Source organism: Rhipicephalus microplus, chromosome 5 (genome assembly GCF_043290135.1).
Source record: "Rhipicephalus microplus isolate Deutch F79 chromosome 5, USDA_Rmic, whole genome shotgun sequence".
NCBI lineage: Eukaryota > Metazoa > Arthropoda > Arachnida > Ixodida > Ixodidae > Rhipicephalus > Rhipicephalus microplus.
The window spans coordinates 162036561-162059258 of record NC_134704.1 but is presented as its reverse complement, the minus strand read 5'-3'; the positions used below and the strand labels follow the sequence as shown (position 1 = coordinate 162059258).

The following is a 22698-nucleotide window of genomic DNA, read 5'->3' as shown; positions in this document are numbered from 1 at the left end:
TATTTTCATCTGTTTAACTTTTTATTTGTCTGTCTACGATGACTTGTCTCTTTACCTGTGTTTCATCGAAAGAAGGCCGAACGAAACATGCTACCACGTGTGTACGAACGGCTTCACTAAGTGGACTCGGTGGCGACACGGTAGCACGTCTGTCTCCATATCAGAAGGTTGCGTGTTCGAATCACGTCCCGGTCAAATTCTCTTTTTTCTTATTTTCTTCTATTTGTCTATCTACTTATTTGTCTGTGTACAATGACTTGTCTCGTTACCTGTGCTTCATCGACAGAAGGCCGAGCAAAACAAGCTACCGCGTGTGTGCGAACGGCTACGCTAAGTGGATTCGGTGGCGACACGGTAGCACGTCTTACTAAGGATCAGAGGGTTGCGTGTTCGAATCACGTCCGTGTTAAGTTCTCGTTTTTGTTATTTTCATCTGTCTATCTACCTCTTTGTCTGTCTACAATGACTTCTTTCTTTACCTGTGCTTCATCGATAGAAGGCCGAGCAAAACATGCTACCACGTGTGTGCGAACGGCCACCCTAAACGGACTCGGTGGCGACATGTTAGCATGTCTGACTCCAGATCAGAAGGTTGCGAGTATGAATCACGTCTGCATCAAATTTCCTTTTTTCTTATTTTCATCAATCTGCCTATCTACCTATTTGTCTGTCTACAATGACTTGTCTCTTTACCTGTGCTTCATTGACAGAAGGCCGAGATAACATGCTACCACGTGTGTGCGAACGGCTACCCTAAGCGGACTCGGTGGCGCAACGGTAGCGCGTCTGACTCCAGATCAGAAGGTTGCGTGTTCGAATCACGTCGGGGTCAAATTCGCTTATTCATTATTTTCATCTATCTGTGTATCTACTTGTTTGTCTGTCTACAAAGACTTGTCTCTTTACCTGTGCTTCCTCGACAGAAGGCCAAGCAAAACATGCTACCATGCGCGGGTTCGAATCCCGGCTGCGGCGGCTGCATTTCCGATGGAGGCGGAAATGTTGTAGGCCCGTGTGCTCAGATTTGGGTGCACGTTAAAGAACCCCAGGTGGTCTAAATTTCCGGAGCCCTCCACTACGGCGTCTCTCATAATCATATAGTGGTTTTGGGACGTTAAACCCCACATATCAATCAATCAAACATGCTACCACGTGTGCGCGAATGGCCACACAAAACGGACTCGGTGGCGACATGTTAGCATGTCTGACTACAGATCAGAATGTTGCGAGTTTGAATCACGTCTGGATCAAATTTCCTTTTTTCTTATTTTCATCAATCTGTCTATCTAATTATTTGTCTGTCTACAATGACTTCTCTCTTTACCTGTGCTTCATTGACAGAAGGCCGAGATAACATGCTACCACGTGTGTGCGAACGGCTACCCTAAGCGGACTCGGTGGCGCAACGGTAGCGCGTCTGACTCCAGATCAGAAGGTTGCGTGTTCGAATCACGTCGGGGTCAAATTCGCTTATTCATTATTTTCATCTATCTGTGTATCTACTTGTTTGTCTGTCTACAAAGACTTGTCTCTTTACCTGTGCTTCCTCGACAGAAGGCCAAGCAAAACATGCTACCATGCGCGGGTTCGAATCCCGGCGGCGGCGGCTGCATTTCCGATGGAGGCGGAAATGTTGTAGGCCCGTGTGCTCAGATTTGGGTGCACGTTAAAGAACCCCAGGTGGTCTAAATTTCCGGAGCCCTCCACTACGGCGTCTCTCATAATCATATAGTGGTTTTGGGACGTTAAACCCCACATATCAATCAATCAAACATGCTACCACGTGTGCGCGAATGGCCACACAAAACGGACTCGGTGGCGACATGTTAGCATGTCTGACTACAGATCAGAATGTTGCGAGTTTGAATCACGTCTGGATCAAATTTCCTTTTTTCTTATTTTCATCAATCTGTCTATCTAACTATTTGTCTGTCTACAATGACTTCTCTCTTTACCTATGCTTCATCGACAGAAGGCCGAGCAATACATGCGACTGCGTGTGTGCGAACGGCTACACTAAGTCAATTCGGGGGCGACCCGGTAGGACGTCTGGCTCCAGATCAGAAGGTTGCGTGTTCGAATCACGTCGATGTCAAATTCTCTTTTTATTATTCTCACCTATCTGTCTATCTACTTATTTGTCTGTCTAAAATGACTTGTCCCTTTTACCTGTGCTTCATCGACATAAGGCCATGCAAAACATGCATCACGTGTGGGCGAACGGCTACCCTAAGCGGACTCGGTGGCGCAACTTTAGCACGTCTGACTCCAGATCAGAAGGTTGCGTGTTCTAATCACGTCCGCGTCAAATTCTCTTTTTAGTATTTTCATCTATCTATCTATCTACTTATTTGTCTATCTGCAATAACTTGTCCCTTTACCTGTGCTTCATCGACAGAAGGCCGAGCAAAACATGCTACAGCGTGTGTGCGAACAATTACTCTAAGCGGACTCAGTGGCGCAACTTTAGCACGTCTGACTCCAGATCAGAAGGTTGCGTGTTCGAATCAAGTCCGGGTCAAATTCTTTTTTTCATTATTTTCATCTGTCGATTCACCTATTTGTCTGTCTACAATGACTTGTATCTTTACCTGTGCTTCATCGAAAGAAGGCCGAGCAAAACATGCTACTGCGTGTGTGCGAACGGCTGCACTAAGTGTACTCGGTGACGATACGGTAGCACGTCTGACTCCAGATCACTTGGTTGCGTGTTCGAATAAGGTCTGGGTCAAATCCTCTGTTTTATTATTTTCATCTATCTGTCTATCTACTTATCTGTATGTCTACAATGACTTGTCTCTTTACCTGTGCTTCCTCGACAGAAGGCCGAGCAAAACATGCTACCACTTGTGTGCGAATGGTTACCTAACGGACTCGGTGGCGACACGGAAGCACGTCTGACTCCACATCAGAAGGTTGCGTGTTCGAATCACGTCCGGGTCAAATTCTCTTTTTTAATATTTTCATCTGTTTAACTTTTTATTTGTTTGTCTACGATGACTTGTCTCTTTACCTGTGCTTCATCGACAGAAGGCCGAGCGAAACATGCTACCGCGTGTGTACGAACGGCTTCACTAAGTGGACTCGGTGGCGACACGGTAGCACGGCTGTCTTCATATCAGAAGGTTGCGTGTTGGAATCACGTCCGGGTCAAATTCTCTTTTTTCTTATTTTCTTCTATTTGTCTATCTACTTATTTGTCTGTGTACAATGACTTGTCTCGTTCCATGTGCTTCATCGACAGAAGGCCACGCAAAATAAGCTACCGCGTGTGTGCGAACGGCTACGCTAAGTGGATTCGGTGGCGACACGGTAGCGCGTCTTACTACGGATCAGAGGGTTGCTTGTTCGAATCACGTCCGTGTTAAGTTCTCGTTTTTGTTATTTTCATCTGTCTATCTACTTATTTGTCTGTCTAAAATGACTTGTCTCTTTACCTGTGCTGCATCGACAGAAGGCCAAGCAAAACATGCTACCACGTGTGTGCGAACGGCTACTCTAAATGGACTCGGTGGCGAACTCTTAGCACGTCCGACCCCAGATGAGAAGGTTGCGTGTTCGAATCGCGTCCGGGTCATATTTTCTTTCTTATTATTTTCATCTGTCTATCTACTTATTTGTCTGTCTACAACGACTTGTCTCTTTACCAGTGCTGCATCGACAGAAGGCCGAGCAAAACATGCTACCGCGTGTGTGCGTACGGGTACACTAAGTGGACTCGGTGGCAACCCGGTAGCACGTCTGACTCCAGATCAGAAGGTTGCGTGTTCGAATCACGTCCGCGTCAAGCTCTCTTTTTATTATTTTCATCTGTCTATCTACCCTTTTGTCTGTCTACAATGACATGTCTCTTTACTTGTGTTTTCTCGACAGAAGGCCGAGCAAAACATGCTACCACGTGTGTGCGAACGGCCACCCTAAACGGACTCGGTGGCGACATGTTAGCATGTCTGACTCCAGATCAGAAGGTTGCGAGTATGAATCACGTCTGCATCAAATTTCCTTTTTTCTTATTTTCATCAATCTGTCTAACTACCCATTTGTCTGTCTACAATGACTTGTCTCTTTACCTGTGCTTCATTGACAGAAGGCCGAGAAAACATGCTACCACGTGTGTGCGAACGGCTACCCTAAGCGGACTCGGTGGCGCAACGGTAGCGCGTCTGACTCCAGATCAGAAGGTTGCGTGTTCGAATCACGTCGGGGTCAAATTCGCTTATTCATTATTTTCATCTATCTGTGTATCTACTTGTTTGTCTGTCTACAAAGACTTGTCTCTTTACCTGTGCTTCCTCGACAGAAGGCCAAGCAAAACATGCTACCATGCGCGGGTTCGAATCCCGGCTGCGGCGGCTGCATTTCCGATGGAGGCGGAAATGTTGTAGGCCCGTGTGCTCAGATTTGGGTGCACGTTAAAGAACCCCAGGTGGTCTAAATTTCCGCAGCCCTCCACTACGGCGTCTCTCATAATCATATAGTGGTTTTGGGACGTTAAACCCCACATATCAATCAATCAAACATGCTACCACGTGTGCGCGAATGGCCACACAAAACGGACTCGGTGGCGACATGTTAGCATGTCTGACTACAGATCAGAATGTTGCGAGTTTGAATCACGTCTGGATCAAATTTCCTTTTTTCTTATTTTCATCAATCTGTCTATCTAATTATTTGTCTGTCTACAATGACTTCTCTCTTTACCTGTGCTTCATTGACAGAAGGCCGAGATAACATGCTACCACGTGTGTGCGAACGGCTACCCTAAGCGGACTCGGTGGCGCAACGGTAGCGCGTCTGACTCCAGATCAGAAGGTTGCGTGTTCGAATCACGTCGGGGTCAAATTCGCTTATTCATTATTTTCATCTATCTGTGTATCTACTTGTTTGTCTGTCTACAAAGACTTGTCTCTTTACCTGTGCTTCCTCGACAGAAGGCCAAGCAAAACATGCTACCATGCGCGGGTTCGAATCTCGGCTGCGGCGGCTGCATTTCCGATGGAGGCGGAAATGTTGTAGGCCCGTGTGCTCAGATTTGGGTGCACGTTAAAGAACCCCAGGTGGTCTAAATTTCCGGAGCCCTCCACTACGGCGTCTCTCATAATCATATAGTGGTTTTGGGACGTTAAACCCCACATATCAATCAATCAAACATGCTACCACGTGTGCGCGAATGGCCACACAAAACGGACTCGGTGGCGACATGTTAGCATGTCTGACTACAGATCAGAATGTTGCGAGTTTGAATCACGTCTGGATCAAATTTCCTTTTTTCTTATTTTCATCAATCTGTCTATCTAATTATTTGTCTGTCTACAATGACTTCTCTCTTTACCTATGCTTCATCGACAGAAGGCCGAGCAATACATGCGACTGCGTGTGTGCGAACGGCTACACTAAGTCAATTCGGGGGCGACCCGGTAGGACGTCTGGCTCCAGATCAGAAGGTTGCGTGTTCGAATCACGTCGATGTCAAATTCTCTTTTTATTATTCTCACCTATCTGTCTATCTACTTATTTGTCTGTCTAAAATGACTTGTCCCTTTTACCTGTGCTTCATCGACATAAGGCCATGCAAAACATGCATCACGTGTGGGCGAACGGCTACCCTAAGCGGACTCGGTGGCGCAACTTTAGCACGTCTGACTCCAGATCAGAAGGTTGCGTGTTCTAATCACGTCCGCGTCAAATTCTCTTTTTAGTATTTTCATCTATCTATCTATCTACTTATTTGTCTATCTGCAATAACTTGTCCCTTTACCTGTGCTTCATCGACAGAAGGCCGAGCAAAACATGCTACAGCGTGTGTGCGAACAATTACTCTAAGCGGACTCAGAGGCGCAACTTTAGCACGTCTGACTCCAGATCAGAAGGTTGCGTGTTCGAATCAAGTCCGGGTCAAATTCTTTTTTTCATTATTTTCATCTGTCGATTCACCTATTTGTCTGTCTACAATGACTTGTATCTTTACCTGTGCTTCATCGAAAGAAGGCCGAGCAAAACATGCTACTGCGTGTGTGCGAACGGCTGCACTAAGTGTACTCGGTGACGATACGGTAGCACGTCTGACTCCAGATCACTTGGTTGCGTGTTCGAATAAGGTCTGGGTCAAATCCTCTGTTTTATTATTTTCATCTATCTGTCTATCTACTTATCTGTATGTCTACAATGACTTGTCTCTTTACCTGTGCTTCCTCGACAGAAGGCCGAGCAAAACATGCTACCACTTGTGTGCGAATGGTTACCTAACGGACTCGGTGGCGACACGGAAGCACGTCTGACTCCACATCAGAAGGTTGCGTGTTCGAATCACGTCCGGGTCAAATTCTCTTTTTTAATATTTTCATCTGTTTAACTTTTTATTTGTTTGTCTACGATGACTTGTCTCTTTACCTGTGCTTCATCGACAGAAGGCCGAGCGAAACATGCTACCGCGTGTGTACGAACGGCTTCACTAAGTGGACTCGGTGGCGACACGGTAGCACGGCTGTCTTCATATCAGAAGGTTGCGTGTTGGAATCACGTCCGGGTCAAATTCTCTTTTTTCTTATTTTCTTCTATTTGTCTATCTACTTATTTGTCTGTGTACAATGACTTGTCTCGTTCCATGTGCTTCATCGACAGAAGGCCACGCAAAATAAGCTACCGCGTGTGTGCGAACGGCTACGCTAAGTGGATTCGGTGGCGACACGGTAGCGCGTCTTACTACGGATCAGAGGGTTGCTTGTTCGAATCACGTCCGTGTTAAGTTCTCGTTTTTGTTATTTTCATCTGTCTATCTACTTATTTGTCTGTCTAAAATGACTTGTCTCTTTACCTGTGCTGCATCGACAGAAGGCCAAGCAAAACATGCTACCACGTGTGTGCGAACGGCTACCCTAAATGGACTCGGTGGCGAACTCTTAGCACGTCCGACCCCAGATGAGAAGGTTGCGTGTTCGAATCGCGTCCGGGTCATATTTTCTTTCTTATTATTTTCATCTGTCTATCTACTTATTTGTCTGTCTACAACGACTTGTCTCTTTACCAGTGCTGCATCGACAGAAGGCCGAGCAAAACATGCTACCGCGTGTGTGCGTACGGGTACACTAAGTGGACTCGGTGGCAACCCGGTAGCACGTCTGACTCCAGATCAGAAGGTTGCGTGTTCGAATCACGTCCGCGTCAAGCTCTCTTTTTATTATTTTCATCTGTCTATCTACCCTTTTGTCTGTCTACAATGACATGTCTCTTTACTTGTGTTTTCTCGACAGAAGGCCGAGCAAAACATGCTACCACGTGTGTGCGAACGGCCACCCTAAACGGACTCGGTGGCGACATGTTAGCATGTCTGACTCCAGATCAGAAGGTTGCGAGTATGAATCACGTCTGCATCAAATTTCCTTTTTTCTTATTTTCATCAATCTGTCTAACTACCCATTTGTCTGTCTACAATGACTTGTCTCTTTACCTGTGCTTCATTGACAGAAGGCCGAGAAAACATGCTACCACGTGTGTGCGAACGGCTACCCTAAGCGGACTCGGTGGCGCAACGGTAGCGCGTCTGACTCCAGATCAGAAGGTTGCGTGTTCGAATCACGTCGGGGTCAAATTCTCTTTTTATTGTTTTTAACTATCTGTCTACTTATTTGTCTGTCTACAATGACTTCTCTCTTTACCTATGCTTCATCTGCAGAAGGCCGAGCAATACATGCTACTGCATGTGTGCGAACGGCTACACTAAGTCAATTCGGTGGCGACCCGGTAGGACGTCTGACTCCAGATCAGAAGGTTGCGTGTTCGAATCACGTCGATGTCAAATTCTCTTTTTATTATTCTCATCTATCTGTCTATCTACTTATTTGTCTGTCTAAAATGACTTGTCCCTTTTATCTGTGCTTCATCGACATAAGGCCGTGCAAAACATGCATCACGTGTGGGCGAACGGCTACCCTAAGCGGACTCGGTGGCGCAACTTTAGCACGTCTGACTCCAGATCAGAAGGTTGCGTGTTCTAATCACGTCCGCGTCAAATTCTCTTTTTAGTATTTTCATCTATCTGTCTATCTACTTATTTGTCTATCTGCAATGACTTGTCCCTTTACCTGTGCTTCATCGACAGAAGGCCGAGCAAAACATGCTACACCGTGTGTGCGAACAATTACTCTAAGCGGACTCAGTGGCGCAACTTTAGCACGTCTGACTCCAGATCAGAAGGTTGCGTGTTCGAATCAAGTCCGGGTCAAATTCTTTTTTTTATTATTTTCATCTGTCTATCCACCTATTTGTCTGTCTACAATGACTTGTCTCTTTACCTGTGCTTCATCGACAGAAGGCCGAGCAAAACATGCTACCGCGTGTGTGCGAACGGCTGCACTAAGTGTACTCGGTGACGATACGGTAGCACGTCTGACTCCAGATCACTTGGTTGCGTGTTCGAATCAGGTCTGGGTCAAATCCTCTGTTTTATTATTTTCATCTATCTGTCTATCTACTTATCTGTATGTCTACAATGACTTGTCTCTTTACCTGTGCTTCCTCGACAGAAGGCCGAGCAAAACATGCTACCACTTGTGTGCGAATGGTTACCTAACGGACTCGGTGGCGACACGGTAGCACGTCTTACTCCAGATCAGAAGGTTGCGTGTTCGAATCACGTCCGGGTCAAATTCTCTTTTTTAATATTTTCATCCGTTTGCCTCTTTATTTGTTTGTCTACGATGACTTGTCTCTTTACCTGTGCTTCATCGACAGAAGGCCGAGCGAAACATGCTACCGCGTGTGTGCGAACGGCTTCACTAAGTGGACTCGGTGGCGACACGGTAGCACGGCTGTCTTCATATCAGAAGGTTGCGTGTTGGAATCACGTCCGGGTCAAATTCTCTTTTTTCTTATTTTCTTCTATTTGTCTATCTACTTATTTGTCTGTGTACAATGACTTGTCTTGTTCCATGTGCTTCATCGACAGAAGGCCGCGCAAAATAAGCTACCGCGTGTGTGCGAACGGCGACGCTAAGTGGATTCGGTGGCGACACGGTAGCGCGTCTTACTACGGATCAGAGGGTTGCTTGTTCGAATCACGTCCGTGTTAAGTTCTCGATTTTGTTATTTTCATCTGTCTATCTACTTATTTGTCTGTCTACAACGACTTGTCTCTTTACCAGTGCTGCATCGACAGAAGGCCGAGCAAATCATGCTACCGCGTGTGTGCGAACGGCTACCCTAGACTGATTCGATGGCGACACGGTAGCACGTCTGACTCCAGATCAGAAGGTTCCGTGTTCAAATCACGTCCGGGTAAAAGTCTCTCTTTATTATTTTCATCTATCTGTCTATCTACTTATTTGTCTGTCTCCAATAACTCTTCTCTTTAGCTGTGCTTCCTCGACAGAAGGCCGAGCAAAACATGCTACCACGTGTGTGCGAACGGCCACCCTAAACGGACTCGGTGGCGACATGTTAGCATGTCTGACTACAGATCAGAAGGTTGCGAGCTTGAATCACGTCTAGATCGAATTTCCTTTTTTCTTATTTTCATCATTCTGTCTATCTATTTATTTGTCTGTCTACAATGACTTGTCTCTTTACCTGTGCTTCATCAACAGAAGGCCGAAAAAACATGCTACCACGTGTGTGCGAACGGCTACCCTAAGCGGACTCGGTGGCGCAACGGTAGCGCGTCTGACTCCAGATCAGAAGGTTGCGTGTTCGAATCACGTCCGGGTCAAGTTCTCTTTTCATTATTTTCATCTGTCTATCTACTTATTTGTCTGTCTACGATGACATGTCTCTTTACCTGTGCTTCATCGACAGAAGGCCGAGCAAATCATGCTACCGCGTGTGTGCGAACGGCTACCCTAAGCGGATTCGATGGCGACACGGTAGCACGTCTGACTCCAGATCAGAAGGTTGCGTGTTGGAATCACGTCCGGGTAATGTCTCTTTTTATAATTTTCATCTATCTGTCTATCTACTTATTTGTCTGTCTACAAGTACTCTTCTCTTTAGCTGTGCTTTCTCGACAGAAGGCCGAGCAAAACATGCTACCACGTGTGTGCGAACGGCCACCCTAAACGGACTCGGTGGCGACATGTTAGCATGTCTGACTACAGATCAGAAGGTTGCGAGCTTGAATCACGTCTAGATCGAGTTTCCTTTTTTCTTATTTTCATCATTCTGTCTATCTATTTATTTGTCTGTCTACAATGACTTGTCTCTTTACCTGTGCTTCATCGACAGAAGGCCGAAAAAACATGCTACCACGTGTGTGCGAACGGCTACCCTAAGCGGACTCGGTGGCGCAACGGTAGCGCGTCTGACTCCAGATCAGAAGGTTGCGTGTTCGAATCACGTCCGGGTCAAGTTCTCTTTTCATTATTTTCATCTGTCTATCTACTTATTTGTCTGTCTACAATGACATGTCTCTTTACCTGTGCTTCATCGACAGAAGGCCGAGCAAATCATGCTACCGCGTGTGTGCGAACGGCTACCCTAAACGGATTCGATGGCGACACGGTAGCATGTCTGACTCCAGATCAGAAGGTTGCGTGTTGGAATCACGTCCGGGTAATGTCTCTTTTTATAATTTTCATCTATCTGTCTATCTACTTATTTGTCTGTCTACAAGTACTCTTCTCTTTAGCTGTGCTTTCTCGACAGAAGGCCGAGCAAAACATGCTACCACGTGTGTGCGAACGGCCACCCTAAACGGACTCGGTGGCGACATGTTAGCATGTCTGACTCCAGATCAGAAGGTTGCGAGTATGAATCACGTCTGCATCAAATTTCCTTTTTTCTTATTTTCATCAATCTGTCTAACTACCCATTTGTCTGTCTACAATGACTTGTCTCTTTACCTGTGCTTCATTGACAGAAGGCCGAGAAAACATGCTACCACGTGTGTGCGAACGGCTACCCTAAGCGGACTCGGTGGCGCAACGGTAGCGCGTCTGACTCCAGATCAGAAGGTTGCGTGTTCGAATCACGTCGGGGTCAAATTCTCTTTTTATTGTTTTCAACTATCTGTCTCCTTATTTGTCTGTCTACAATGACTTCTCTCTTTACCTATGCTTCATCTGCAGAAGGCCGAGCAATACATGCTACTGCATGTGTGTGAACGGCTACACTAAGTCAACTCCGTGGCGACCAGGTAGGACGTCTGACTCCAGATCAGAAGGTTGCGTGTTTGAATCACGTCGATGTGAAGTTCTCTCTTTTGTTATTTTCATCTATCTGTCTATCTACTTATTTGTCTGTCTACAATGACTTGTCTCTTTACCTGTGCTTCATCGACAGAAGGCCAAGAAACATGCTACCACGTGTGTGCGAACGGCTGCCCTGAGCGGACTCGGAGGTGCAACGGTAGCGCGTCTGACTCCAGATCAGTAGGTTAAATGTTCGAATCACGTCTTGATCAAATTTCCTTTTTTCTTATTTTCATCAATCTGTCTATCTACTTATTTGTCTGTCTACAATGACTTCTCTCTTTACCTATGCTTCATCGACAGAAGGCCGAGCAATACATGCTACTGCGTGTGTGCGAACGGCTACACTAAGTCAATTCGGTGGCGACCCGGTAGGACGTCTGACTCCAGATCAGAAGGTTGCGTGTTCGAATCACGTCGATGTCAAATTCTCTTTTTATTATTCTCATCTATCTGTCTATCTACTTATTTGTCTGTCTAAAATGACTTGTCCCTTTTATCTGTGCTTCATCGACATAAGGCCGTGCAAAACATGCATCACGTGTGGGCGAACGGCTACCCTAAGCGGACTCGGTGGCGCAACTTTAGCACGTCTGACTCCAGATCAGAAGGTTGCGTGTTCTAATCACGTCCGCGTCAAATTCTCTTTTTAGTATTTTCATCTATCTGTCTATCTACTTATTTGTCTATCTGCAATGACGTGTCCCTTTACCTGTGCTTCATCGACAGAAGGCCGAGCAAAACATGCTACAGCGTGTGTGCGAACGGCTACCCTAAACGGACGCGGTGGCGACACGGTAGCACGTCTGACTCCAGATCAGAAGGTTGCGAGTTTGAATCACGTCCGGGTGAATTCGCTTTTTTATTATTTTCATCTATCTGTCTATCTACTTATTTGTCTGTCTACAATGACTTGTGTCTTTAACTGTGCTTGATCGACAGAAGGCCGAGCAAAACAAGGTACCGCGTGTGTGCGAACGGCTACGCTAAGTGGATTCGGTGGCGACACGGTAGCACGTCTGACTCCCGTTCAGAGGGTTGCATGTTCGAATCACGTCCGTGTTAGGTTCTCTTTTTTATTATTTTCATCCATCCGTCTATCTACCCTTTTGTCTGTCTACAACGACTTGTCTCTTTACCTGTGCTTCATCGATAGAAGGCCAAGCAAAACATGCTACCACGTGTGTGCGAACAGCTACACTAAGTGGACTCGGTGGCGACACAGTAGCACGTCTGACACCTGATCAGAAGGTTGCGTGTTCGAATCACGTCCGGGTCCGATTCTCTTTTTTATTATTTTCATCTGTTTATCTACTTATTTGTCTGTCTACAATGACTTGTCTCTTTACCTGTGCTTCATCGACAGAAGGCCGAGCAAATCATGCTACCACGTGTGTGCGAACGGCTACCCTAAACGGACGCGGTGGCGACACGGTAGCACGTCTGACTCCAGATCAGAAGGTTGCGAGTTTGAATCACGTCCGGGTCCAATTCACTTATTTATTATTTTAATCTATCTGTGTATCTACTTAATTGTCTGTCTACAAAGACTCTTCTCTTTAGCTGTGCTTTCTCGACAGAAGGCCGAGCAAAGCATGCTACCACGTGTGTGCGAACGGCCACCCTAAACGGACTCGGTCGCGACATGTTAGCATGTCTGACTCCAGATCAGAAGGTTGCGAGTATGAATCACGTCTGGATCAAATTTCCTTTTTTCTTATTTTCATCAATCTGTCTATCTACTTATTTGTCTGTCTACAATGACTTGTCTTTTACCTGTGCTTCATCGACAGAAGGCCGAGCAAAACATGCTACCGCGTGTGTGCGAACGGCTACACTAAGTGTACTGGGTGGCGATACGGTAGCACGTCTCACTCCAGATCACAAGGTTGCGTGTTCGAATCACGTCCGGGTCAAATCCTCTTTTTTATTATTTTCATCTAACTGTCTATCTACTTATCTGTATGTCTACAATGACTTGTCTCTTTACCTGTGCTTCATCGACAGAAGGCCGAGAAAACATGCTACCACGTGTATGCGAACGGCTACCCTATGCGGACTCGGTGGCGCAACGCCAGTGCGTCTGATCCAGATCAGAAGGTTGCGTGTTCGAATCACGTCGGGGTCAAATTCTCTTTTTTATTGTTTTCAACTATCTGTCTACTTATTTGTCTGTCTACAATGACTTGTCCCTTTACCTGTGCTTCATCGACATAAGGCCGTGCAAAACATGCTACCACGTGTGTGCGAACGGCTACCCTAAGCGGACTCGGTAGCGCAACTTTAGCACGTCTGATTCCAGATCAGAAGGTTGCGTATTCTAATCACGTCCGCGTCAAACTCTCTCTTTAGTATTTTCATCTATCTGTCTATCTACTTATTACTCTGTCTGCAATGACTTTTCCCTTTACCTGTGCTTCATCGACATAAGGCCGTGCAAAACATGCTACCACGTGTGTGCGAACGGCTACCCTAAGCGGACCTATGTGGCGCAACTTTAGCACGTCTGACTCCAGATCAGAAGGTTGTGTGTTCGAATCAAGTCCGGGTCAAATTCTTCTTTTTATTATTTTCATCTGTCTATCCACTTATTTGTCTGTCTACAATGACTTGTCTCCTTACCTGTGCTTCATCGACAGAAGGCCGAGCAAAACATGCTACCGCGTGTGTGCGAATGGCTACACTAAGTGTACTCGGTGGCGATGAGGTAGCACATCTGACTCCAGATCACAAGATTGCGTGTTCGAATCACGTCCGGGTCAAATCCTCTTTTTTATTATTTTCATCTAACTGTCTATCTACTTATCTGTATGTCTACAATGACTTATCTCTTTACCTGTGCTTCATCGACAGAAGGCCGAGCAAAACATGCTACCACGGGTGTGCGAATGGTTGCCTAACGGACTCGGTGGCGACACGGTAGCACGTCTGACTCCAGATCAGAAGGTTGCGTGTTCGAATCACGTCCAGGTCAAGTTCTCTTTTTCCTATTTTCATCTGTCTATCTACTTATTTGTCTGTCTACAATGACATGTCTCTTTACCTGTGCGTCATCGACAGAAGGCCGAGCAAATCATGCTACCGCGTGTGTGCGAACGGCTACCCTAAGTGGATTCGATGGCGACACGGTAGCACGTCTGACTCCAGATCAGAAGGTTGCGTGTTTGAATCACGTCCGGGTTAAAGTCTATTTTTATTATTTTCATCTATCTGTCTATATACTTATTTGTCTGTCTACAATGACTCTTCTCTTTAGCTGTGCTTTCTCGACAGAAGGCCGAGCAAAGCATGCTACCACGTGTGTGCGAACGGCCACCCTAAACGGACTCGGTCGCGACATGTTAACATGTCTGACTCCAGATCAGAAGGTTGCGTGTTCGAATCAAGTCGATGTGAAGTTCTCTCTTTTGTTATTTTCATCTATCCGTCTATCTACTTATTTGTCTGTCTAAAATGACTTGTCCCTTTAACCGTGCTTCATCGACAGAAGGCCTAGAAAACATGCTACCACGTGTGTGCGAACGGCTACCCTATGCGGACTCGGTGGCGCAACGGTAGTGCGTCTGACTCCAGATCAGAAGGTTGCGTGTTCGAATCACGTCGGGGTAAAATTCTCTTTTTTATTGTTTTCAACTATCTGTCTACTTATTTGTCTGCCTACAATGACTTCTCTCTTAACCTATGCTTCATCGACTGAAGGCCGAGCAATACATGCTACTGCGTGTGTGCGAACGGCTACACTAAGCCAACTCGGTGGCGACCCGGTAGGACGTCTGACTCCAGATCAGAAGGTTGCGTGTTCGAATCACGTCGATGTGAAGTTCTCTCTTTTGTTATTTTCATCTATCTGTCTATCTACTTATTTCTCCTTCAGCAATGACTTGTCCATTTTCCTGTGCTTCATCGACAGAAGGCCGAGCAAAACATGCTACCGCGTGTGTGCGAACGGTTACTCTAAGCGGACTAAGTGGCGCAACTTCAGCACGTCTGACTCCAGATCAGAAGGTTGCGTGTTCGAATCAAGTCCGGGTCAAGTTCTTATTTTCATCTGTCTATTCACTTATTTGTCTGTCTACAATTACTTGTCTCTTTACCTGTGCTTCATCGACAGAAGGCCGAGCAAAACATGCTACCGCGTGTGTGCGAACGGCTACACGAAGTGTACTGGGTGGCGATACGGTACCACGTCTCACTCCAGATCACAAGGTTGCGTGTTCGAATCACGTTCGGGTAAAATCCTCTTTTTTATTATTTTCATCTATCTGTCTATCTTCTTATCTGTATGTCTACAATGACTTGTCTCTATACCTGTGCTTCATCGACAGAAGGCCGAGCACAACTTGCTACCACGTGTGTGCGAATGGTTACCTAACGGACTCGGTGGCGACACGGTAGCGCGTCTGACTTCAGAACAGAAGGTTGCGTGTTCGAATCACGTCCGGGTCAAATTCTCTTTTTTACTATTTTCATCTATCTGTCTATCTACTTATTTGTCTGTCTACAATGACTCTTCTCTTTATGTGTGCTTCATCGACAGAAGGCCAAGCAAATCATGCTACCACGTGTGTGCGAACGGCTACCCTAAACGGACGCGGTGGCGACACGGTAGCACGTCTGAATCCAGATCAGAAGGTTGCGAGTTTGAATCACGTCCGGGTCAAATTCGCTTATTTATTATTTTCATCTATCTGTGTATCTACTTATTTGTCTGTCTACAAAGACTTGTCTCTTTACCTGTGCTTCATCGACAGAAGGCCGAGCAAATCATGCTACCGCGTGTGTGCGAACGGCTACACTAAGCGGATTCGATGGTGACACGATAGCACGTCTGACTCCAGATCAGAAGGTTGCGTGTTCGAATCAAGTCAGGGTCAAATTCTCTTTTTATTGTTTTCAACTATCTGTCTACCTATTTGTCTGTCTACAATGACTTCTCTCTTTACCTATGCTTCATCTGCAGAAGGCCGAGCAATACATGCTACTGCATGTGTGCGAACGGCTACACTAAGTCAACTCGGTGGCGACCAGGTAGGATGTCTGACTCCAGATCAGAAGGTTGCGAGTTCGAATCACGTCGATGTGAAGTTCTCTCTTTTGTTATTTTCATCTATCTGTCTATCTACTTATTTATCTGTCTACAATGACTTGTCTCTTTACCTGTGCTTCATCGACAGAAGGCCAAGAAACATGCTACCACGTGGGTGCGAACGGCTGCCCTGAGCGGACTCGGAGGTGCAACGGTAGCGCGTCTGACTCCAGATCAGTAGATTAAATGTTCGAATCATGTCCGGGTCAAATTCTCTTTTTATTATTTTCATCTATCTGTCTATCTACTTATTTGTCTGTCTAAAATGACTTGTCCCTTTACCTGTGCTTCATCGACATAAGGCCGTGCAAAACATGCTACCACGTGTGTGCGAACGGCTACCCTAAGCGGACTTGGTGGCGCAACTTTAGCATGTCTGACTCCAGATCAGAAGGTTGCGTGTTCGATTCACGTCCGGGTCAAATTCTCTTTGTTAATATTTTCATCTGTTTATCTTTTTATTTGTCTGTCTACGATGACTTGTCTCTTTACCTGTGCTTCATCGACAGAAGGCCGAGCAAACATGCTACCGCGTGTGTACGAACGGCTTCACCAGGTGGACTCGGTGGCGACACGGTAGCACGTCCGACTCCAGATCAGAAGGTTGCGGGTTCGAATTACGTTCGGGTCAAGTTCTCTTTTTTACTATTTTCATCTATCTGTCTATCTACTTACATGTCTGTCTACAATGACTCTTCTCTTTAGGTGTGCTTCATCGACAGAAGGCCGAGCAAATCTTGCTACCACGTGTGTGCGAACGGCTCCCTGAGCGGACTCGGAGGTGCAACGGGAGCGCGTCTGACTCCAGATCAGTAGGTTAAATGTTCGAATCACGTCCGGGTCAAATTCTTTTTTTATTATTTTCATCTAATTGTCTATCTACTTATTTGTCTGTCTACAATGACTTGTCTCGTTACCTGTGCTTCATCGACAGAAGGCCGAGCAAAACAAGCTACCGCGTGTGTGCGAACGGCTGCGCTAAGTGGATTCGGTGGCGACACGGTAGCGCGTATTACTCCAGATCAGACGGTTGCGTGTTCGAATCACGTCCGTGTTAAGTTCTCGTTTTTGTTATTTTCATCTGTCTATCTACCTCTTTGTCTGTCTACAACGACTTGTTTCTTTACCTGTGCTTCATCGATAGAACGCCGAGCAAAACATGCTACCACGTGTGTGCGAACGGCTACCCTAAACGGACGCGGTGGCGACACGGTAGCACGTCTGACTCCAGATCAGAAGGTTGCGAGTTTGAATCACGTCAGGGTGAATTCGCTTTTTTATTATTTTCATCTATCTGTCTATCTACTTATTTGTCTGTCTACAATGACTTGACTCTTTAACTGTGCTTGATCGACAGAAGGCCGAGCAAAACAAGGTACCGCGTGTGTGCGAACGGCTACGCTAAGTGGATTCGGTGGCGACACGGTAGCACGTCTGACTCCCGTTCAGAAGGTTGCGTGTTCGAATCACGTCCGGGTCCAATTCTCTTTTTTATTATTTTCATCTGTTTATCTACTTATTTGTCTGTCTACAATGACTTGTCTCTTTACCTGTGCTTCATCGACAGAAGGCCGAGCAAATCATGCTACCACGTGTGTGCGAACGGCTACACTAAACGGACGCGGTGGCGACACGGTAGCACGTCTGACTCCAGATCAGAAGGTTGCGAGTTTGAATCACGTCCGGGTCCAATTCGCTTATTGATTATTTTAATCTATCTGTGTATCTACTTAATTGTCTGTCTACAAAGACTCTTCTCTTTAGCTGTGCTTTCTCGACAGAAGGCCGAGCAAAGCATGCTACCACGTGTGTGCGAACGGCCACCCTAAACGGACTCGGTCGCGACATGTTAGCATGTCTGACTCCAGATCAGAAGGTTGCGATTATGAATCACGTCTGGATCAAATTTCCTTTTTTTAGTTTCGTCAATCTGTCTATCTACTTATTTGTCTGTCTACAATGACTTGTCTTTTACCTGTGCTTCATCGACAGAAGGCCGAGCCAAACATGCTACCGCGTGTGTGCGAACGGCTACACTAAGTGTACTGGGTGGCGATACGGTAGCACGTCTCACTCCCGATCACAAGGTTGCGTGTTCCAATCACGTCCGGGTCAAATCCTCTTTTTTATTATTTTCATCTAACTGTCTATCTACCTCTTTGTCTGTCTACAACGACTTGTTTCTTTACCTGTGCTTCATCGATAGAAGGCCGAGCAAAACATGCTACCACGTGTGTGCGAACGGCTACCTCAGTGGACTCGGTGGCGAACTGTTAGCGCGTCCGACTCGAGATCAGAAGGTTGCGTGTTCGAATCGCGTCCGGGTCAAATTCTCTTTCTTATTATTTTCATCTGTCTATCTACTTATTTGTCTGTCTACAATGACTTGTCTCTTTACCGGTGCTGCATCGACAGAAGGCCGAGCAAAACATGCTACCGCGTGTGTGCGAACGGCTACACAAAGTGGACTCGGTGGTGACACAGTAGCACGTCTGACTCCAGATCAGAAGGTTGCGGGTTCAATTCACGTTCGGGTCAAGTTCTCTTTTTTACTATTTTCATCTATCTGTTCATCTACTTATTTGTCTGTCTACAATGACTCTTCTCTTTATGTGTGCTTCATCGACAGAAGGCCGAGCAAATCATGCTACCACGTGTGTGCGAACGGCTACCCTAAACGGACGCGGTGGCGACACGGTAGCACGTCTGACTCCAGATCAGAAGGTTGCGAGTTTGAATCACGTCCGGGTCAAATTCGCTTATTTATTATTTTCATCTATCTGTGTATCTACTTATTTGTCTGTCTACAAAGACTTGTCTCTTTACCTGTGCTTCATCGACAGAAGGCCGAGCAAAGCATGCTACCACGTGTGTGCGAACGGCCACCCTAAACAGACTCGGTGGCGACATGTTAGCATGTCTGACTCCAGATCAGAAGGTTGCAAGTATGAATCACGTCTGGATCAAATTTCCTTGTTTCTTATTTTCATCAATCGTTCTATCTACTTATTTTCTGTCTACAATGACTTGTCTCTTTACCTGTGCTTCGTCGACAGAAGGCCGAGAAAACATGCTACCACGTGTGTGCGAACGGCTGCCCTGAGCGGACTCGGAGTTGCAACGGTAGCGCGTCTGACTCCAGATCAGTAGGTTAAAAGTTCGAATCACGTCCGGGTAAAATTCTATTTTTATTATTTTCACCTATCTGTCTATCTACTTATTTTCTGTCTAAAATGACTTGTCCCTTTACCTGTGCTTCATCGACATAAGGCCGTGCAAAACATGCTACCACGTGTGTGCGAACGGCTACCCTAAGCGGACCTATGTGGCGAAACTTTAGCACGTCTGACTCCAGATCAGAAGGTTGTGTGTTCGAATCAAGTCCGGGTCAAATTCTTCTTTTTATTATTTTCATCTGTCTATCCACTTATTTGTCTGTCTACAATGACTTGTCTCCTTACCTGTGCTTCATCGACAGAAGGCCGAGCAAAACATGCTACCGCGTGTGTGCGAATGGCTACACTAAGTGTACTCGGTGGCGATGAGGTAGCACATCTGACTCCAGATCACAAGATTGCGTGTTCGAATCACGTCCGGGTCAAATCCTCTTTTTTATTATTTTCATCTAACTGTCTATCTACTTATCTGTATGTCTACAATGACTTATCTCTTTACCTGTGCTTCATCGACAGAAGGCCGAGCAAAACATGCTACCACGGGTATGCGAATGGTTGCCTAACGGACTCGGTGGCGACACGGTAGCACGTCTGACTCCAGATCAGAAGGTTGCGTGTTCGAATCACGTCCAGGTCAAGTTCTCTTTTTCCTATTTTCATCTGTCTATCTACCTATTTGTCTGTCTACAATGACATGTCTCTTTACCTGTGCGTCAACGACAGAAGGCCGAGCAAATCATGCTACCGCGTGTGTGCGAACGGCTACCCTAAGTGGATTCGATGGCGACACGGTAGCACGTCTGATTCCAGATCAGAAGGTTGCGTGTTTGAATCACGTCCGGGTAAAAGTCTATTTTTATTATTTTCATCTATCTGTCTATCTACTTATTTGTCTGTCTACAATGACTCTTCTCTTTAGCTGTGCTTTCTCGACAGAAGGCCGAGCAAAGCATGCTACCACGTGTGTGCGAACGGCCACCCTAAACGGACTCGGTCGCGACATGTTAACATGTCTGACTCCAGATCAGAAGGTTGCGTGTTCGAATCACGTCGATGTGAAGTTCTCTCTTTTGTTATTTTCATCTATCCGTCTATCTACTTATTTGTCTGTCTAAAATGACTTGTCCCTTTAACCGTGCTTCATCGACAGAAGGCCGAGAAAACATGCTACCACGTGTGTGCGAACGGCTACCCTATGCGGACTCGGTGGCGCAACGGTAGTGCGTCTGACTCCAGATCAGAAGGTTGCGTGTTCGAATCACGTCCGGGTCAAATTCTCTTTCTTATTATTTTCATCTGTCTATCTATTTATTTGTCTGTCTACAATGACTTGTCTCTTTACCTGTGCTGCATCGACAGAAGGCCGAGCACAACATGCTACCGCGTGTGTGCGAACGGCTACACAAAGTGGACTTGGTGGTGACACAGTAGCACGTCTGACTCCAGATCAGAAGGTGGCGGGTTTGAATCACGTTCGGGTCAAGTTCTCTTTTTTACTATTTTCATCTATCTGTCTATCTACTTATTTGTCTGTCTACAATGACTCTTCTCTTTATGTGTGCTTCATTGACAGAAGGCCAAGCAAATCATGCTACCACGTGTGTGCGAACGGCTACCCTAAACGGACGCGGTGGCGACACGGTAGCACGTCTGAATCCAGATCAGAAGGTTGCGAGTTTGAATCACGTCCGGGTCAAATTCGCTTATTTATTATTTTCATCTATCTGTGTATCTACTTATTTGTCTGTCTACAAAGACTTGTCTCTTTACCTGTGCTTCATCGACAGAAGGCCGAGCAAATCATGCTACCGCGTGTGTGCGAACGGCTACACTAAGCGGATTCGATGGTGACACGATAGAACGTCTGACTCCAGATCCGAAGGTTGCGTGTTCGAATCAAGTCAGGGTCAAATTCTTTTTTTTTATTATTTTCATCTATCTGTCTATCTACTTATTTGTCTGTCTACAATGACTCTTCTCTTTAGCTGTGCTTCCTCGACAGGAGGCCAAGCAAAACATGCTACCACGTGTGTGCGAACGGCCACCCTAAACGGACTCGGTGGCGACATGTTAGCACGTCTGACTCCAGATCAGAAGGTTGCGAGTATGAATCACGTCTGCATCAAATTTCCTTTTTTCTTATTTTCATCAATCTGTCTAACTACCCATTTGTCTGTCTACAATGACTTGTCTCCTTACCTGTGCTTCATTGACAGAAGGCCGAGACAACATGCTACCACGTGTGTGCGAACGGCTACCCTAAGCGGACTCGGTGGCGCAACGGTAGCGCGTCTGACTCCAGATCAGAAGGTTGCGTGTTCGAATCACGTCGGGGTCAAATTCTCTTTTTATTGTTTTCAACTATCTGTCTACTTATTTGTCTGTCTACAATGACTTCTCTCTTTACCTATGCTTCATCTGCAGAAGGCCGAGCAATACATGCTACTGCATGTGTGCGAACGGCTACACTAAGTCAACTCGGTGGCGACCAGGTAGGATGTCTGACTCCAGATCAGAAGGTTGCGTGTTCAAATCACGTCGATGTGAAGTTCTCTCTTTTGTTATTTTCATCTATCTGTCTATCTACTTATTTGTCTGTCTACAATGACTTGTCTCTTTACCTGTGCTTCATCGACAGAAGGCCAAGAAACATGCTACCACGTGGGTGCGAACGGCTGCCCTGAGCGGACTCGGAGGTGCAACGGTAGCGTGTCTGACTCCAGATCAGTAGGTCAAATGTTCGAATCATGTCCGGGTCAAATTCTCTTTTTATTATTTTCATCTATCTGTCTATCTACTTATTTGTCTGTCTAAAATGACTTGTCCCTTTACCTGTGCTTCATCGACATAAGGCCGTGCAAAACATGCTACCACGTGTGTGCGAACGGCTACCCTAAGCGGACTTGGTGGCGCAACTTTAGCATGTCTGACTCCAGATCAGAAGGTTGCGTGTTCGAATCACGTCCGGGTCAAATTCTCTTTGTTAATATTTACATCTGTTTATCTTTTTACTTGTCTGTCTACGATGACTTGTCTCTTTACCTGTGCTTCATCGACAGAAGGCCGAGCAAACATGCTACCGCGTGTGTACGAACGGCTTCACCAGGTGGACTCGGTGGCGACACGGTAGCACGTCCGACTCCAGATCAGAAGGTTGCGGGTTCGAATTACGTTCGGGTCAAGTTCTCTTTTTTACTATTTTCATCTATCTGTCTATCTACTTACTTGTCTGTCTACAATGACTCTTCTCTTTAGG

At 46.0% G+C, this 22698-nt stretch overlaps 11 non-coding genes across 11 annotated transcripts; all 11 read left to right on the top strand.

Moving 5' to 3' along the window:
* The first annotated feature begins 760 nt into the window (after positions 1-760).
* Positions 761-832, top strand: TRNAW-CCA (transfer RNA tryptophan (anticodon CCA)). Its single transcript has one exon. It is a non-coding gene; the product is annotated as a tRNA-Trp (tRNA).
* A 559-nt stretch (positions 833-1391) lies between these two features.
* Positions 1392-1463, top strand: TRNAW-CCA (transfer RNA tryptophan (anticodon CCA)). Its single transcript has one exon. It is a non-coding gene; the product is annotated as a tRNA-Trp (tRNA).
* A 2674-nt stretch (positions 1464-4137) lies between these two features.
* TRNAW-CCA (transfer RNA tryptophan (anticodon CCA)) lies at positions 4138-4209 on the top strand. Its single transcript has one exon. It is a non-coding gene; the product is annotated as a tRNA-Trp (tRNA).
* Positions 4210-4768: 559 nt separating this feature from the next.
* TRNAW-CCA (transfer RNA tryptophan (anticodon CCA)) lies at positions 4769-4840 on the top strand. The gene has a single exon. It is a non-coding gene; the product is annotated as a tRNA-Trp (tRNA).
* Positions 4841-7514: 2674 nt separating this feature from the next.
* Positions 7515-7586, top strand: TRNAW-CCA (transfer RNA tryptophan (anticodon CCA)). The gene has a single exon. It is a non-coding gene; the product is annotated as a tRNA-Trp (tRNA).
* A 2045-nt stretch (positions 7587-9631) lies between these two features.
* Positions 9632-9703, top strand: TRNAW-CCA (transfer RNA tryptophan (anticodon CCA)). The gene has a single exon. It is a non-coding gene; the product is annotated as a tRNA-Trp (tRNA).
* Positions 9704-10265: 562 nt separating this feature from the next.
* Positions 10266-10337, top strand: TRNAW-CCA (transfer RNA tryptophan (anticodon CCA)). The gene has a single exon. It is a non-coding gene; the product is annotated as a tRNA-Trp (tRNA).
* Positions 10338-10899: 562 nt separating this feature from the next.
* Positions 10900-10971, top strand: TRNAW-CCA (transfer RNA tryptophan (anticodon CCA)). Its single transcript has one exon. It is a non-coding gene; the product is annotated as a tRNA-Trp (tRNA).
* Positions 10972-14717: 3746 nt separating this feature from the next.
* On the top strand, positions 14718-14789 carry TRNAW-CCA (transfer RNA tryptophan (anticodon CCA)). The gene has a single exon. It is a non-coding gene; the product is annotated as a tRNA-Trp (tRNA).
* Positions 14790-20642: 5853 nt separating this feature from the next.
* TRNAW-CCA (transfer RNA tryptophan (anticodon CCA)) lies at positions 20643-20714 on the top strand. The gene has a single exon. It is a non-coding gene; the product is annotated as a tRNA-Trp (tRNA).
* A 994-nt stretch (positions 20715-21708) lies between these two features.
* Positions 21709-21780, top strand: TRNAW-CCA (transfer RNA tryptophan (anticodon CCA)). The gene has a single exon. It is a non-coding gene; the product is annotated as a tRNA-Trp (tRNA).
* Positions 21781-22698: the final 918 nt, after the last annotated feature.